Source organism: Schistocerca nitens, chromosome 1, assembly GCF_023898315.1.
Source record: "Schistocerca nitens isolate TAMUIC-IGC-003100 chromosome 1, iqSchNite1.1, whole genome shotgun sequence".
Lineage (NCBI taxonomy): Eukaryota > Metazoa > Arthropoda > Insecta > Orthoptera > Acrididae > Schistocerca > Schistocerca nitens.
Window position 1 is genome coordinate 902,092,377 of NC_064614.1, and position 20,425 is coordinate 902,112,801.

The window sequence follows — 20,425 nt, forward strand, 5'->3', positions numbered from 1 at the left end:
TAGTGGAAGGAATATGTAGACAGGAGAGGGGGAGGGGTTGTACAAACTAACATAAGTACAATGTTAGATTCCTGTGAGATGTCTGAACACGCAAGGCAATACTGATCCTACCACTTAACTAAGTAGACACACTGAAGAACAGCGAAACTGTATTTATAGCATTTGCATGTTTAGAGAAAGGTTTTGACAATCTTAATTAAAACATTCTTTGAAGCTCTGGAGATGTCATCGATAAAACACAGGGACACAAGATTATCTACAACTTGTACAGAAACCAAACTGCATTTCTAAGACTTCAATGACTTGAAAGGGAAGCAGTAATTGAGAAGGCAGAAGTAAAGAGGATATAAAATGAAGACTGTGAATAGCAAGAAAAGCGTTCTGAAAAAGAACATTTGTTCACATTGTATATAAATTGTAATGATTGGGTACTATTTTACGAAGGTATTTGTGTGGAGTGCAGCCTTGTAAGTGAAACGTGGGCGATGAACAGTCCTGTCGAGAAGACAATGGACGCTTTCAAAACGTGGTGATCAATAAGAATGCTGAAGATTAGACATGAGGATCGTGTAACTAAAGAAGAGGTACGGATTTAAATTGAGTAGGAAGAGGAAATTACGGCACAACTTTGACTACAAGAGGGGTAAGTTGACAGGACATATTATGAGGCGTCAAAGAGTGAGGACAAAGGGGTTGGGTGATAGTATTCTGATAATTATGATTTGTTCAAATGCTATTCTACTATTTTATCTGTTAATGTAAGCAGTGAATTTAGTCTTCCATGCACTCCTCCACAAAACATTTAAACCAAAACTGAAATCAGCTGAACACCAAACCTTTCAACCACTGTCTGACAACTACTGCATTCACTTTCAACTTTCTATAACTATCACTGGCTAGCCCCACACATATACAGATACAAGGAGAACAGAAATAAACAAACAATTTCAGCATATAATTCTTTAGGTTGGCAACATGTACATAAACAATCCAAACAGGAAGGGGCATGAGGTGAACACACTGTAGTTACGACTTCAAATCAGTGTTTTCGGTAAAATGTCTACAGCTAGTGACAGAAGAAAAAAGAGCGAACATGAAAATGTGCTTATGTTCCATAATATAAGTTTCAGTTCAACCTCCAGCATGTGACCAGGTGAGGGGAAACGTATATGTCCGCCAAAAACTCGATTCACTGTAAGTAATCACTTATGCATTTAAAACAAAACTGAATCATTCTAGATTCCACCGAAAATGCCTTAAAGTAAAAGGCGAAACGCGCCTTGAACCAATAAAGTACACTCGATATAGAAAAAAAACGTTTGTTACTTACCAAAGGAAATAATCAATAGCTGTAGATACTTAGCAAATTACATCTTATGACATACCAGCAAATTAGTTTCTGTTTAACTTCTCATTCCACACGCTATTAAATGCTGTTTAAAAAAAAATCATCTATCCCTTCTGAAAAACTGTAGTTTCTTTCATATCTCGGTAGATAAACAGATTTTGGATATTTATCATGCGACGAAATACATGACTTTTTACAAGTTATCGTTTGCAAAAAAACGCTTTTAGATTTCTTGAACCGTTTACGAAATTTGCAGTTGATACAACCACATGGTTTACGACGAGCAGGACGAAGTATCGGTCGCGTCGCAAGCGACCCGCGCACGGTCACCGCACAGCCCATCCGCCGACATATCATTCAATATCTCGAGAACGGTGATAGCTATCGTTCTGCTCTCAGCTTTAAAAGCAATTTCGATATGTTGACTAAATTTCATACGCAATAATGTATTACCTAAAATGAACTGTACGCAAAGTCCACGCAATGCGTTTTTACCTCTGCACACTCATTAAAATTTCGTGTAAAGGTTTACGTAAATGCGATACAGCACGTAACCACGACGAATATCGAAAAGAAATTCGGCCCTTTATCGAGAGAAGATATCAGGCTGTAACATGCCCAAGAATCAAATTTTTCTACCGAATAGTTTCCTTAGAATCGGATGATAAGTATTTCATAGCTGCCGCCGCGTCCGCGCCAGCGGTTCGGCGAAAGTTCTTGTGGCCCGGGGTTGCGTACCTGACATCACGCTCAGCGCGTTCTGTGATTGGCGGCGCGCACCTGGGGCGCGTCACGCGGCAGCGGAAGCGGTTCGACATGGGCAAACCGCGACGCAGAGCCCGCCGCGCCTTGCCGCTGACGCCGTTTCCATGGCAACCACGCCGCTGACGCGCGGTTTTGACGCGCGGCAGCCCTAGTGGGAACCGGCCTTTCGACATGGGCAAACCGCGACGCAGAGCCCGCCGCGCCTTGCCGCTGACGCCGTTTCCATGGCAACCACGCCGCTGACGCGCGGTTTTGACGCGCGGCAGCCCTAGTGGGAACCGGCCTTTAGAAAGACTCGTCCAAGGAAACCGGCCACATACATATTTGATCATTGTACTTACAATTAAATATTACGATCACAGTCTCTTATATTACATTCGACAATGGGTAAGTATCGGAAATACCCCCTACTGACGGCAGTGACTCTGAAATAGGTATCTGTACCATTATTATGACTTGATATACTTTTACCTTTGCTGTCATAGTATTCCATGTCAAATCCACAACTTCCTTACAATGGACCTAGTCATTTCCTTTGCACATGTCGGAATACACATACACACATACTTCATAAACCTGATGCTCAAGGCGAACCTATCACGCATCCCCTACTACTAAGTACAATACTTCGGCAGTAACTGATTGCTGGCGATACGAAACAATAATGAGCGAAAATCTGCGATGGGTGGACATTTCTCATAAGTTTTTCCTGTGAGTGGTACTACTGTGTCTTAGAAAGAGAGGTGTAGTCATCTTACAAAGATGTTAAAAAAACACGATCGCAGCGACCATATTACTATCACAATCGGTCTTGGTTCTAGATGTGCACACAAGTATCAATGTTGAAAGCTATACTGGCTTTGTAAATCGAAGTACTGCATTACCTCCGAATGAAGTGGCTTTTCCATACAAATACCGTGACACTGAATATAGACGGTGATAAGCTAGATGTGCACACAAGTTGTTGTTGTTGTTGTTGTGGTCTTCAGTCCTGAGACTGGTGTGATGCAGCTCTCCATGCTATCCTATCCTGTGAAAGTTTCTTCATCTCCCAACACCTACTGCAAGCTACATCCTTCTGAATCTGCTTAGTGTATTCATCTCCTGGTCTCCCTCTACGATTTTTACCCTCCACGCTGCCCTCCAATGTTAAATTTGTGATCCCTTCATGCCTCAGAACATGTCCTACCAACCGGTCCCTTCTTCTCGTCAAGTTGTGCCACAAACTCCTCTTCTCCCCAATACTATTCAATACCTCCTCATTAGTTATGTGATCTACCCATCTAATCTTCAGCATTCTTCTGTAGCACCATATTTCGAAAGCTTCTATTCTCCTCCTGTCCGAACTATTTATCGTCCATGTTTCACTTCCATACATGGCTACACTCCATACAAATGCTTTCAGAAACGACTTCCTGACATTTAAATCTATACTCGATGTTCACAAATTTCTCTTCTTCAGTAACGCTATCCTTGCCATTGCCAGTCTACATTTTATATCTTCTATACTTCGACCATAATCAGTTATTTTGCTCCCCAAATAGCAAAACTCCTTTACTACTTTAAGTGTCTCATTTCCTAATCTAATTCCCTCAGCATCACCCGACTTAAGGCGACTACATTCCATTATCCTCGTTTTGCTTTTGTTGGTGTTCATCATATATCCTCCTTTCAAGACACTGTCCATTCCGTTCAACTGCTCTTCCAAGTCCTTTGCTGTCTCTGACAGAATTACAATGTCATCGGCGAACCTCGAAGTTTTTATTTCTTCTCCATGGATTTTAATACCTACTCCAAATTTTTCTTTTGTTTCCTTTACTGCTTGCTCAATATACAGATTGAATAAAATCGGGGAGAGGCTACAACCCTGTCCCACTCCCTTCCCAACCACTGCTTCCCTTTCATACCCCTCGACTCTTATAACTGCCATCTGGTTTCTGTACAAATTGTAAATAGCCTTTCGATCCCTGTATTTTACCCCTGCCACCTTTAGAATTTGAAAGAGAGTATTCCAGTCAACATTGTCAAAAGCTTTCTCTAAGTCTACAAATGCTAGAAACGTAGGTTTGCCTTTCCTTAATCTCTCTTCTAAGATAAGTCGTAAGGTCAGTATTGCCTCACGTGTTCCAATATTTCTACGGAATCCAAACTGATCTTCCACGAGGTCGGCTTCTATTAGTTTTTCCATTCGTTTATAAGGAATTCGCGTTAGTATTTTGCTGCTGTGACTTATTAAACTGATAGTTCGGTAATTTTCACATCTGTCAACACCTGCTTTCTTTGGGATTGGAATTATTATATTTTTCTTGAAGTATGAGGGTACTTCACCTGTCTCATACATTTTCCTCACCAGATGGTAGAGTTTTGTCATGACTGGCTCTCCCAAAGCCGTCAGTAGTTCTAATGGAATGTTGTCTACTCCCGGGGCCTTGTTTCGGCTCAGGTCTTTCAGTGCTCTGTCAAAGTCTTCATGCAGTATCGTATCTCCCATTTCATCTTCATCTACATTCTCTTCCATTTCTATAATATTGTCCTCAAGTACATCGCCCTTGTATAGACCCTCTATATACTCATTCCATCTTTCTGCTTTCCCTTCTTTGGTTAGAACTGGGTTTCCATCGAGCTCTTGATATTTATACAAGTGGTTCTCTTCTCTCCAAAGGTCTCTTTAATTTTCCTGTAGGCAGTATCTGTCTTACTCCTAGTGAGATAAGCCTCTACATCCTTACATTTGTCCTCTAGCCATCCCAGCTTAGCCATTTTGCACTTCCTGTCGATCTCATTTTTGAGAGGTTTGTATTCCTTTTTGCCTGCTTCATTTACTGCATTTTTATATTTTCTCCTCTCATCAATTAAATTCAATATTTCTTCTGTTACCCAAGGATTTCTATTAGCCCTCGTCTTTTTACCTACTTGATCCACTGCTGCCTTCACTATTTCATTCCTCAGAGCTACCCACTCTTCTTCTACTGTATTTCTTTCCCCCATTCCTGTCAATTGTTCCCTTATGCTCTTCCTGAAACTCTGTACAACCTCTGGTTCTTTCAGTTTATCCAGGTCCCATCTCCTTAAATTCCCACCTTTTTGCACTTTCTTCAATTTTAATCTGCAGTTCATAACCAATAGATTATGGTCAGAGTCCACATCTGCCCCTGGAAATGTCTTACAATTTAAAACCTGGTTCCTAAATCTCTGTCTTACCATTATATAATCTATCTGATACCTTTTAGTATCTCCGGGATTCTTCCATGTATACAACCTTCTTTTATGATTTTTGAACCAAGTGTTAGCTATGATTAAGTTATGCTCTGTGCAAAATTCTACCAGACGGCTTCCTCTTTCATTTCTTAGCCCCAATCCATATTCACCTACTATGTTTCCTTCTCTCCCTATTCCTACACTCGAATTCCAGTCACCCATGACTATTAAATTTTCGTCTCCCTTCACTATCTGAATAATTTCTTTTATCTCATCATACATTTCATAAATTTCTTCATCATCTGCAGAGCTAGTTGGCATATAAACTTGTACTACTGTAGTAGGCGTGGGCTTTGTGTCTATCTTGGCCACAATAATGCGTTCACTATGCTGTTTGTGGTAGCTTACCCGCACGCCTATTTTTTATTCATTATTAAACGTACTCCTGCATTACCTCTATTTGATTTTGTATTTATAACCCTGTATTCACCTGACCAAAAGTCTTGTTCCTCCTGCCACCGAACTTCACTAATTCCCACTATATCTAACTTTGACCTATTCATTTCCCTTTTTAAATTTTCTAACCTACCTGCTCGATTAAGGGATCTGACATTCCACGCTCCGATCTGTAGAACGCCAGTTTTCTTTCTGCTGATAACAACGTCCTGTTGAGTAGTCCCCGCCCGGAGATCCGAATGGGGACTATTTTACCTCCGGAATATTTTACCCAAGAGGACGCCATCATCATTTAACCATACAGTAAATCTGCATGCCCTCGGAAAAAATTACGGCTGTAGTTTCCCCTTGCTTGCACGCAAGTATCCATGTTGAAAGCTATACCGGCCTTATAAATTTAAGTATTGCATTACCTCCAAATGAAGCCGTTTTTCTATACAAATACCACGACACTGAATATGGACAGTGATCGCTGTTTTGTATATTATCATACCAACAGTGCGATTACAAGTCGCCATCAGTGCAACCTTGGAATGCTATTACCGAATTTAGAAAGTGATTCGGCTAAGAAATGTGGTATGAAGCCGGTATTTGCAACTCCCTCACGCAGCCACTAGATATTTCTCCAGTATTTGTAATGCGTTCTGTCTGGATGCCACCTCAGGGGTTCGGTGATATATCCACTGGGTTATAGGCGATGGCTGGTTGAGAAGGATCGCAAACAGTAAACGGTGTGCTGATTGATGCCATAAGAAATGTACACGAGCTCGGTGGATATGGGAACATGTTGTCGTAGCGCTGCCAACAGTGTTCGATGTGTAATGTCTGCCCCAAATGAAGCCTGTTCCTGCAACGCAAGGTAGTATAAAAGACAGTGTGGGAACTGGGAGAAGGATGAAGATTTTGCTACTGCATTGTGGTGTGTCCTCAAACTAGATACAGCTACTGCAGTCCGAAGCAGATCCACGTCCCTCAGGGCCCATTCACGTCTATCACCCCAACATGCTATTGCTAACTTATAATCATCTTACTTATGAAGCAGAAGTCATGATTTTATACCGAAGATGCGACAGGGTAGTCACGAACATCGCATAAATCTTTGTTCTTTTAGAGGACTGTATCGAAACAGGATGGTCACGTTTCATCACACATGAGATGGAGGTCTTCTGATGACCGAGAGGTTTGCTGATAATGATCACAAGTAGACAGTGCTCTAAGTCACATACAGAATGCAGGCTATGTCACATGAGTGATTCATCCTGACAGAACAGCAGAAAAAAATGGTCAAATGACGTGCAGCAATATCGCCCTCCCTCTCTAGAATGCATCATCATTCTGCCATTAAATCGCACCTCGTTACAGCTCCATCTCACTCGATTACTCTGTCCACTCTCTGTTATCCTTTAACGCAGATGCATGTAAGTTTAGAGGCAGACCGTTCTCTGTTTTCCTGAAAAGCGTCAAATACAATAGTCAACTCGGGTGTATCACATTTGCCTAAATTGACATACAGTAGAATGGTGCCTGGACGGATATAGAAGTGACTGTTTCCATGGTTCCCTCCGCTTCCATGTCGAATTTTCTCGGATTTCTCTGGCTGTCGCATACTTGTTCCCATGTACAAATTGTTCTGCGCCAACCAGGAGACACGCAATTACTTCCTCAATTTCCCCATATTTCGGTGTATATTCCTTCAATTTATACGTATTTTCCGTCATTTTTCGCAATTCTATCGATTTTATGTCAGTTCTACCCATGCGATCATGATATCAACTCTCTTTCCGTGTTCTAAAATTGCCTGTAACTGTAGTACAGCTGCCAACAACTAGCTCAAGTGCACTATCTTTCTGATCAGGAGGCATTGTATAGCACTGTACTCGATTGCATCCAGTCGCCTCCACCCCACATATTCCACATTTGTAGTGCTTTTGCTCTGTTTTCTGTATGCCTGTCTATGTGCATGTGTTGTGGATGGCTCCCAGGATCTGGTTCTCCCGCTGGTGGACCCAACTTCGAACATAGAACAGACCTTCAGACATAACGCGTCTTTGGTCCACCTGCGAGTCCTATCCAAGACTGATGTGTGGCGGATCTGCCTCTGAACATCGGTCTCGATATATAGTTCACAGCAGATCCACACTCAAACACTAACTCGGGTCTACTGCAGGTCATGGGAGCCATCTGCGACACATGCACATACACAGAATCGATATTTTAAGGGAGTAGTTTTTTTCATTTTACAGTTTGTTACCTTAGTTTATCGTAGAGAAACCTGCAAGAAGATGTATGCCATGCTCTGGAAATATATTTCTTACGTTGGAATGTTAACAGCACTGCATTCCACATGACTGATAAGTCGGAAACTGAAGAGATCTAACATTATGGCCTGATTTTAGTGCAGAACCATGTAATCTTAGGAGTGTGTGTGTATATGTTCTCTCTTACCGATGCCCTCCTGGTACTGATCCCAGACACTAGAATGACACTTTTAAATTGATAGCGTAGTTGATTTATGAAAAATGCTTTGACCTCTATCCGTCTGGAGCTCAATAAAAACCACCTGTTTCTTGCTCTTCTGAACCGTCTGCTACAACATCACAACACTTTCAAATCTACTACCATACACCGATAATTCTTGCTAACCTCTTCGACGTGGGCGCATCTAGAGAAATCTTGTGCACTTGGGTGGGTGAGGACTCGGCACGCTCCATTCATTCACGAGACGTGGAATGTAGCGGTCTACTTCTGGTCAGCTGCAGATTAAATTCGTAACAGTACTGCAGGACGGGTTGGTCAAAGACAGTGCAAGGGGGTCTTTAAGTCTCTAATTTGATCCTAAGACTGCGAGAATTTCCGGTGACTCCTATCCACATAGAGATAGATCGTAAATTAGGCACTATGATCAAGGTGTTACAAATATGTAGAGCACCGTCTGGTATACTTTGATGATGTATATGTTCGAGAATTAACAATGAATGGATGTACTGCACAGTCATCTATCTACATTCGCAATGATACTCGCAAAGTAGAGAAGGGGCGGTTTAGCAATGACACTGAAATTGGGAAACATGCTGTCGCATCATTGTTCAGCGTTGAAATTACTGTAAAATTGCTAAAATTGTTTGCACTATCAACCGTAATTCTTATTATTACAGTACATTGCGGTGTCTTTTCCATCCCATCCATCCACTGGTGTGCTGTTGGTTACCACATAATGATTAACTGACATCGCTTGTGTGAGATGGAGAAAGAGTTTTGGGGGAGGGGCAACACCTTCTGGGGATGGCTACCACCAAAACAGTGATAGTGTTCATGACGGCATATGAGGAATCAGTCGAAACGGAATGCAGAGCCATCAGCTATTCTGTCACTGTGACAGATGAGTTTCAACGTAGAGGCTGTCAATCACCTTCGGACACCAGTTTGGAAACGCTCCACATCGCTGCCAAACTCTTCCAGTTTCCTTATGTCGTAACTGTCTTTTATTTAAAATCATCCAATTTGTGTGGTGTGTTATGGTAGCAGCAGCAACAACATGATTTACATCATGCAACATCTAGTTTTCTGTGAGAATCAATGGATCAGAACGTTTTAATGTCAGTTTAGAACCTGAGACAGACCTCGAAGTCATGGCAGAAAAAACAAAACAACGACACAGTGTCACAGGATGTCTCTCTTCCGACTTATAGTATAGTTTGTGGGATATGATTATCCTCCTACAGTACAGGCGATGCAACTTTACCCTGGTCTGTGCAATGGATCAATACCTGTATATTTAATAGGATCGTCACATGTGCTTGATGCCAGCATGCAGATGGTATTTGTTTTCGATATATGGGAGGAGAGAGATGGGGTAAAAATCTTATCAAGTTCTCTATCAGATGAAGTTAGTGGAGCTTTTACAGTTTGTAATTTGGTACAGAACAACGATGATAGCATGTTGGGGTGATAGACGTGAATGGGCCCTGAGGGACGTGGATCTGCTTCGGACTGCAGTGTCTGTATGTAATTAGGAGAAGCACCACAATGCAGTGGCAAAATCTTCGTCCTTCTCCCAGTTCCCACACTGTCTTTTATACTACCTTGTGTTGCAGGAACAGGCTTCATTTGGGGCAGACATTACACATCGTACATTGTTGGCAGCGCTACGACAACATGTTCCCATATCCACCGAGCTCGTGTACATTTCTTATGGCATCAATCAGCACACCGTTTACTGTTTGCGATCCTTCTCAACCAGCCATCGCCTATAACCCAGTGGATATATCACCGAACCGCTGAGATGGCATCAAGACAGAATGCATTACAAATACAGGAGAAATATCTAGCGGCGGCGTGAGGGAGTTGCAAATACTGGCTTCATACCACATTTCTTAGCCGAATCACTTTCTAAATTCGGTAATTTCATTCCGAGGTTGCACTGTTGGAGACATGTAATCGCACTGTTGGTCTGATAATATACACCACAGATTATCACCGTCTATATTCAGTGTCACGCTATTTGTATGGAAAAGCCACTTCATTCGGAGGTAATGCAGTACTTCGATTTACAAAGCCAGTATAGCTTTCAACATGGATACTTGTGTGCACATCTAGAACCAAGACCGATTGTGACAGTAACATGGTGGTTGCGAGAGTGTTGTTTTAACGTCTTTGTAAGACGACTACACTTCTCTTTCTAAGACACAGTAGTACCACTCGCAGGAAAAACTTATGAGACATGTCCACCCATCGCAGATTTTCGCTCGTTATTGTTTCGTATCGCCAGCAATCAGTTACTGGTGAGGTAATGTACTTAGTAGTAGGGGATGCGTGATAGGTTCGCCTTGAGCATCAGGCTTATGAAGTATGTGTGTGTGTGCAAAGGAAATGACTACGTCCAGTCGTAAGGAAGTTGTGGATTTGATGTGGAATACTGTGACAGCAAAGGTAAAAGTATGTCAAGTCATAATAATGGTACAGATACCTATTTCAGAGTCACTGCCGTCAGTACGGGGTATTTCCGATACTTGCCCATTGTCGAATGAAATATAAGAGACTGTGATCGTCGGTTCTAGGCGCTGCAGTCTGGAACCACGCGGCCGCTACGGTCGCAGGTTCGAATCCTGCCTCGGGCATGGATGTATGTGATGTCCTTAGGTTAGTTAGGTTTAAGTAGTTCTAAGTTCTAGGGGACTGATGACTTCAGCAGTTAAGTCCCATAGTGCTCAGATCCATTTGAACCATTTTTAACTGTGATCGTAATATTTAATTGTAAGTGCAGTGATCAAATATGTATGCGGCCGGTTTCCTAGGTCGATTGTTTCTAGGAGTGCGTGGCGCACGGCGACGGTGGTCTGTGGCGGGAATGATTCACAATTCCCGCTAACGGCAGGAGCCATCCTAATGGGAAGGCCTGTTGGGATGCAGGTATGTAGCTGACTTAACCGTGTCGTCCTCTAGCTGGCTGAATAACGAACTAATACTTAATATGCGTTGGACCGCTTTCGTGATCGCGTGGATACTTGGGAAGATTTAATATGGATGTGTGTTAACTGACCGATTGACTGCTTTTGCATATTTCCGTCCTTTATTTGGTTGAGAGAACATCGATTGTGGGTGTGCAAGTAGCAGGTGAAAGACGGGTGGAAGACATGTTTGCCGGCCGCGGTGGTCTAGCGGTTCTGGCGCTGCAGTCCGGAACCGCGGGACTGCTACAGTCGCAGGTTCGAATCCTGCCTCGGGCATGGGTGTGTGTGATGTCCTTAGGTTAGTTAGGTTTAAGTAGTTCTAAGTTATAGGGGACTTATGACCTAAGATGTTGAGTCCCATAGTGCTCAGAGCCATTTGAACCATTTGAAAGACATGTTTGCTTGTTCTCTAGACATGAGAAACACCTTAGTTGAGTTTGTAAATAATAAGAATGATTTGGAAACTGCTGTATCACCGACATCGGTATTCGCTAGAGGAAATATCGGTTTCCTCCATCTTTACCGGTTTTCAAGGAAAGATCTTCACAGATGGGATAAGTTTCTGGTTATGCAGTGGTTTATAGTATGGGGCATCTCTCAGGTTTCTAGAGAAATAATTTCCAGTCTTTATCTCCAGAATTATATGGTGCAAGCGATACTGCTATGCTACCGATATTACTATGTGCTTGATATTAGCCGGCCGCGGTGGTCTCGTGGTTCTAGGCGCGCAGTCCGGAACCGTGCGACTGCTACGGTCGCAGGTTCGAATCCTGCCTCGGGCATGGATGTGTGTGATGTCCTTAGGTTAGTTAGGTTTAAGTAGTTCTAAGTTCTAGGGGACTGATGACCACAGCAGTTGAGTCCCATAGTGCTCAGAGCCATTTGAACCATTTTTTTTTGCTTGATATCGAGAAGTATCACGTAAATGGTATAATATTCTGGCAAAACATATGAAAACACATGTGTTTTTGTAATGCCTGAGTCTGGAGATGGATGTAGAAAGCGAGCAAGGAAGTGGGGCCAGAAACAGTGACGCCTTTATGCCGACGGGAACTGACACAGCCTTTGTACAGCAGTCTTTGCGATGTATGTACGAGTGTCTGGTAGTCGCTATTGTGTGTCCTGTCGTAAGGGAGGTGTAGATTCAGCATATCGATAGCCGTAAAGGGAATGAAAGATTTTTCTTACGTGGAAAATTATGTGTGCTATAGATATTAAGATTTGTTCCAGAACCATGGCCATCAAGAGGATACATTTGCAGTACATTGCTCGGTGTCAGGCTGTGGCAGTAATCCTTATATTTAATTGTAGTTCCACTGATAATTAAGTACCTCGTTCCCAATATTCTTGTGAGTCTGGAGATGGCTGTAGAATGCGCAGCAGCAAGAAAGCAGGTCTTAGCAGGAAACCGTATCTCAGGAGACGCGTTTGTTCCGAGCTTGTGCTTGTCCATCCTTTGTACATCGGTTTAGAGAGTCAGAAAAAGCTTCTGGCTTATGACAATTTGGCTCGCAGCATACCCTGGATGGGTGAATAGTGAACTAATACCAATTTTGCGTTGTGTCTTCATTGGGACAGCGTGTGTCGTGTGTATACTCTGCAGAAATTTGAGAAGATGCAGTACGACGAGTGTTTAAACTGGCAGTACTGACAGCGTTTGAACTCGTACCACTCAGCTGCTCCTGGGGTGTGGGATCGTCCACGGTCGGTTAGCCTCTCTCTGGCTGGCACGCTCTTCCGCAGCTGGAGTCATGCGCCGCGTTTACGGCGGCAGTTTCCTATGTCGACGCTGCAGTGGCATGGTGAGTAATTGACGATCTGTAGGCCAGTTTTGCGGAGTTTAACTATCAGCGCAATATGGCGATCTGTACAAAATAGTTTTGTCGCTGAAAGTCTCGTCTGCAGAAAAAAAGTGGCAGACAGTGCCCCCACACTGGCAGCATCAGTAATTTGGCGAGTAAATTCAGTAAGAGCTAATCGGAATACTTGATTCATTCATAAGACATCCTTTGTACTGGGACATAAGAGCCTCTACAGAATGGTTCGAACAAGATGGAGGCAAGGTACCTACGGAAAGTTCTGAGAAAGCAAGTGTTCAAAGACAAGATGAAGCAGACCATCCATCTCTGGCGCGATGCTGTCATTCATCCGCCACTGTGGCATTAGGACATCTCCAGATCAGTAGCGGTAGGGCACAGAAAATTCCCGCCATTTCTCTCTTCTGTGAGACAGTGCTTCGAATTCTGTCTACATAATTGTTCGGATTTGCCCTGTCTGTGCTTAGACAGTGGTATCTTTCCAAACAACAAGAATGCTTTCATGATTAACGTTGTTTTCGCGAGCGTGCACAGACATGATGAAGGCTATTAGCGGTGAGAACGTTTACTGTTTCTGAGACATATGTTGAAATAGGGCGTCACGATTTCGAGGAAGGAAACACGTGATATCTCGTTAGGGCCATAAGGAAGAATGCAATAGGTGTTATTCTAGGCTATTTTCGTAAACAGATTCTGTTAGGACAAGAATTTCCATGTAGACAAGCTGAGACATCACGAAAGCTCCTACACCAACTATAAAAGCGACCGTTAACTATTTCTCCTCCACTTTAAGGTTTCCGAGAGGAAGACTTGGCTCTTATTTACATCATTGAACACTACAGCCTCATAGCTGCACCTACGAGGGTGATCCGCTATGCAAACATCTCTCAGCGCTGGAGCCGCAGCTATGCGTCATTGCGCTAGCAACGGTACCTAGGTGAACATATATTTCGACAGGTATTTGTCAGGTGTCATGTATGAAAAAGATGCCGCCGCCTCATCCTTGTGGGTCCCGAACTGACACCTGCTCGTGGTTCGGCAGATTACGGCCGCATCGTAGCTTCGCAGGAGCCGCCAGTGCATCCCGACTCCTGGGAGAGTGTGTGGTGGCGTCCTGTGCAGTCTAGTGGACAGGGGACGGTGGGCAGTGCGTGCTTTGCGATTGGAAGATTTTTAACTGTGTAATTACGTGTGATGTGTGTTTCATGACGGTATTCCTTGCGCAATCGGAATAAAAGAAAGAAAAGCCATCGATGTAATTACTTCTCACAAGACATGCATGTTTCCAAACAGCAGAGAATGATGAGCAAGAGAAATCCAAGCCCCGCAAACTGATTTTTTTTAATAAAAAAAGCAATATACCCTTGAATTTCCCTTCGTGTAATCCTTCCTCTCCACCGCAAAGCCGCCAATTTCCAGGTAGAGGAGTGGGGAGAGGGGAGGGGGCGAGGGGGGCGGTGATGGGGTGGCAGAGAGGGGGGAGTGATCAATTTCCTGAAATATTCTTGAAATAAATAAATAAACTATATTCCATATACTGCGTTGAATCCCCTAAATTGTTTAAATAAACAATATTCCACAATTTGTCTAAATTGTTTAAACAATATTCCATACATAGCAATCGATTTCTGGACAAGTTCTTTAACTAAAAAAACTAAATTCCATACACTGCCATAAATAATTAAACAATAGTTCATATATTGTCTAAACTGTTTAAACAATATTCGAAACACTGCAAACAGATTCCCTCCAAATGACCGATCAACTGAGTCTTTTTTCCGCCAATATCCGGAAGGGAGGGTGGGAGGGGAGGGTTTTTATCAGAGGGGGAGAGGTTAATTAACTGATCAATTTAACTAATTAGTCAATCAAATTGATAAGAACGATAGGGGCTATTCCAATAATTCTGACCTGAAAGGGTACCTGTAGCAGCGAGTGGGAGGGGTAATCAGTTGGAGGTTTCCTGAGGGGGGAGGGGAGTGGGAGGGGGTGGGGGAACAATAGGTTAAGGACCAGTCAATCAAAGGAGAACATTAGGTTAATGACCTGTCAATCAAAGGAGAGCAATAGCTTTGCCCACGAGTGCATATCTACCCCTGATGTAGGCAACCTGCACTAAAAAAAAACACCCCAGAATGAACTTTGTCCTACTACTTATGTCTAGTCGTCAGGGAAGGATAGATCTGACGTGGTGAACTGTAATTTCAACGCACTGAGGAATATATCCAAACGTATTGGATGATAGATTCATTTTGTAAAAAGCTGCACTACATAGGAATACAAGAGTTCAACTGGACCTGATACAGTGTACAAACAGGATGGACAATATGGCTGTAACAAAAGTACCGCCATCAGCAGCCCTAAGTATCCTAACATTTCCGTTGTTGTACTATTGATAGTGATGTTGATTACAGTACAGCAACCCGCATCGGTAATGTCTTTCCAACCCTTTCACCTGTGGGAGCATTGTTGATTACCACATAGTGCCGCATGCCTGTGCTTTGTAACATTTGTTTGAGAGACTCTTGGCAGGGTGGATCACCTTCCAGAACTGCTGACAGGAAAACTTAAATATGAGATAATTTTAGAGAACTGAAGAGAATCATGTCACATAGCTGGTGTGAGTGAAGGCATACCATAATATTTTCGGATGCTGTACACATATAAACGATAACTGCACTGCTTGTCTGAAATGTGTATGCGTGTAGAAATTGACTGTGCATCCTGTCGTGAGGGAGGTAAGAATTTGACATCGAAAACTGCGATAGCCATAAGCGGAATGAAGGATTTTTTTTGTGTGGAAAGTTATCTGAGCTATGGATATTGAGATCCAGCCCAGAACCCCGGCCATCAAGGGGAGACATTTTCACTACATTGCTCAGTGTCAGACTGCAGCAGCAATCCTATTTAATTGTAGTTACACTGATAGATATGTTCCTGATTCCCAATATCCAAGTTAGTCCGGAGATTTTTTTTAAAAAAAAAAAAATCTTTATTCATCAAAGCCAATATTATACATAATGACACACCACCTAAAACATTTGTGGGTCCTAGTTACATACAAAGTACTGATTATCAAGCAGCATTTACTATTCTTTTATCTTCTTGATATTAGTATCAACTACAGGATGGAAAGTTAGCTACTCTATGGGCAAGCCTCCTATTTAGCCTACTATCCTATCTACTCTGCTAAGCTACATCCTGCAGCGTTACAAGTGTGCCAGCAGATTACAAACCTACTATCTGCTGGCCGTGCCAACTGAGCTAATCCCAGTGGCCGTGCCCCTGGCACTGGGCTGGCCTTAACTGCAAATCGCTGCAGGTCTTTCAAGAGAATCCTAAGAGCTGTATTCTACTAATGCATTCTAACTACTGGGTCATAATCAGTGTGTGGTGTCTAAGTTGGGTAAGTTCACACCCTCCCCCTAATCCAGGACATGGCGGATCCCAATCGTCATGGCGGTCGGCCAGTACACGCACCTGCAGAATGGGATAGGTGTGTAATGTCGTTTTATTGCTCGTCAATCATTCTATCTCCCTTCGGTATTCTCACAGGACCTTGGTGGATACCTCACTGGCAAGTCTGTCGATGATGTCAAAGGCAACTGGATTCCTAATCAAGTGAAAGGTGTCTGTGTTTGGTAGTTGGTTCCTTAAATCCGTGGCAACATCATCAAACATGGGGCACTCGTAGACCACGTGGTCCGGTGTACCTATCCTGGCACCACAGTCACACGGGCAAAGATATGACAGATATGGACCATGCTCCATGAGGAAGTGCAGCAGTCCCTTACTAGCTTGAAAACATTTCATTTGTAGACGTTTCTGGATGTTTGGAAGTAACTGGTAGGTTTTTCTGCCTGTCTCATCCCTATCCCAGAACTCTTGCCATAATTCCTTCCCCCTTCTTCTAATCGATGGTTTATCCCCTACTCGCACCCCGAAGATGCCCTGAGTTTTTTCAATCTGTCCCCTTTTTGCCCAATACCATGCAGCCTGCGCCCTGATTTTTACATCTAGCCCCATGAGAGTCAGCAGTGCTCCCCCTATGGATGTGCGGTAGGCTCCAATCGAATGCAATAGCATGTTGCACTGCACCCTCCTCACAGCCACAGCAGGAACGACCCTCGTGAGCCTGTGAGCCCAGACTCCAGACCCATAGCCCACGATGGGAGCGAGGATGGTGTTATGAAACAATTTAATAAGTTGTGGAGGAAGACGGAATCGCCTATGCCCAATCATAATGAGATTGTTCAGGACCTCTAACGACCTGTGCGTTGCCACTTCAATATGCTGGGCGAAGCTCAATTTCTCATCCAGAGTAACTCCCAGGTATCGTGCCTCTCGATGGCGTATAACCAGTGTGCCCTCAATCCTAACGGTTGGCTTTCTTGCCAATTGGCCTTTTAAGAGCAAATAAGTTGACTTATTTGGTGCGACTTTAAGTTTGGTCCTGTGGCACCATTGTGACAATATGGTCATAGTTCTTTCGATTTTAGGTTCAAGTTCCTCTCGACTACGGCTGCCAACCAACAGGAGGAGGGCGTCGGCATAGGATATCACCTCTAGCGCATCAGCACTGTTCTCTAAGTTGTCTAGGAGAGGCTCCATATTAATACCCCAAAAGAGTAGAACCAGGACAGAGCCCTGTGCACACCCCTTCATTATCCTGTTGCCCACTCTCCCATATGGGATGATAGCCAGACCTCTCTATTCATGCATAGCTCCTAAGACATTCTATATTGGCCCTGGACACTCTTTCTCCCGCGAGCAGGAGAAGAGCTCAGGCCACCACAAGTTGTTGAAGGCGCCAATGATATCTACCATGATGCCAACTATGTACTTGTGTGGGGATGACCCACAGACCTCAGCCGCCATGGCGACTGCGTCAGACACAGATCACCCTGGCTGGAAGCCGAATTGCCTACTGCTCATCCCACAGAGCACCCGGTGTGCCAGCAGACTGTTAGCTAGCAATTGCTCCAGCAATTTCCCAAGCAGATCCAATAGACATATCGGTCTGTAGGACTTGACTTCTTTAGGATCTTTATCCTGCCCTTTCTTGATAATTACTACGTTGGCTTATTTCCAGATGGAGGGAAACGTTCAGAGGCTCAGGGCCTCATTGTATATTCTTGCTAGAGGTGTTACCAGTTGAGGAGCGAGGTATCGCACCACCTCCGCTATGATGCCGCCTGGTCCTGGGGCTTTACGTCTTTTAAGTGATTTAATGTGCATCGCCACCTCGTTCTCAGAGAATGGGTACACTACATTGTTATTTTGATATACTTCCCGAAGAACCTGCCTAATTAGGCCTTGTTCTTCGGTATCCTCCTCTTCCTTGTCGTCCAGGAGCAGGGACCGGAGTAGCACCTCGGCAGTTTCCTACCAAGACCCTGTCATCCGGTTTCCATCCCTAACAGTGAAACTTCCCCTTAGAAAAATTATACATGACTATGCTTAAACTGACACACAATGTTTTTAGCACAACGCAATCTGACTTTCAAAAATCCCTACAAAAGAATGGCCCTGACTAACATTAACCTATACCTTTCACAAATCACTTACCTCACAAAAATCTTCGTTACTCGAACTACTGCAATACCGCGAGTGCCACTACTGCCAGCTAAATAAAAGATTCAAACTACGGAAGGCACTACCTACTGATAGGCATAGTTAGCAAATGAAAGATTTTAAGAGAGAACAAACAATGTATTTACCTTAATAGTGTTGAAAACTCATAATATACATAGCAGTTCATGACATCCAGTCTTACAAATTTCAAAACTCTGCCATCTGTCTCCCCACATCCACCACTGCTGGCGGCTCACCTCCAACTGCGCAACGCTACGTGCTGTTCACATGCAGCTGCCCAACATTACAATGGCAGACAACAATGCAAACTAGCCACAGACTGCACACAGCACAGCGAGTGATTTTCATACAGAGCGCTAAGAGGCGTTACCAATATAAGAACCTAAACAGCCTACTTACATAGCCCCCATGCTCCCCACAAAAAATTTTACAAATTGTTTTGGGCAGTGGCCAAAAATGATTTGAAGAAATTTTTCATAATTACAATAACAAAGATATCAAATGCACACACTTATTGATACAATGTTGGTCAAAAGCCAAAAATTTCTCACAGTCCATAAAGACTGTCCTGATCATTCATCACAGTAAAATTGCAGATTTTTTTCAAAGTCTGAGCAGTAAAATAAAATGCACACGGAAGTAGTGGATTTCCATGCAGTCTTGAAGAAGTAGTGTTGTCCTTCCAATGGAAAGACAGAGCTGACTCTTGACATGCAGACAGGTAATGGGCAACAACAGAGCAGACCCACAGCAGAGTCAGTCAAAGTTTTAAGAATACTGGTAGGTAGGTCATCACAGAGCAGACCCACTATAGTCTTGGTAGAGAGTATGGGATTGGTGGGCCATCAAACATACAGACCCACTGTAGTCCTTGTAGAAATAATGGTACTGGTGGGCCATCAAAGATGCAGACCCACTGTAGTCCTTGTAGAGATGGCCAGCAGCCATCTGTTGCGACTGTGCAGGTACACAATCGCCATCGAAGAGTCTTGCAGAGAATATAGCAAGTCCATAAACCACCACATGTCCACTCACAAAAAATTTGTTTGAAATGTCCTTAGAACCAGCAATGCTGTTATCCAGTCCCTTGCTGAATTATTAACACACGTGCAAACACTATCAGTCCCTACTTCTCACATATTGTCCATATACTATGACCAACAGAAATGTGTGCAGTGAAATGTAACTTACAAGTTACTTAATTTGATGAACTGGTGTCACTTACAATTTTATAACATAAGAATACAATTACAAAGGTACAAAATACATCATTAAAGAACATAATAATACAGATAAATTTGTAGTAGTACAGGCTTTACAAAAGAATAGAAATAAACAGATACATCAGTGTTACAGGAATTATGACATAAGTACATACATAAAAGATCAGAATAACTTAGCACATGAGCATTAAAACAAAACAGAATAAATAATGTCTAAACATCTTTACAAAGTAAATAACATAATATTAAAAAAATTCTACAACATAACTCTTATCAGCTAAACACATAAAAGACAGGAAAAACACAAATTCACATAGTGTAATAACACAAAAATACAGGACAGGGTTTGTTTTCAGTGTAACATTTGGTACTGCAGTCCAACCTAAAACTTCATTCCATAGATCTTTCGTCTTATTTCAACATTTGTTTCCACCAAAAAAATCCTATCCTGTATTTATATGTTCACATATTTCTTACCTCATTATTTATTTTCCATTATCTTACCTCATCATTTATTTCCAAGAAAATCCTACGTAAACCTGTTGTCCCTAAACCCTACTTTTTTGCCCATAT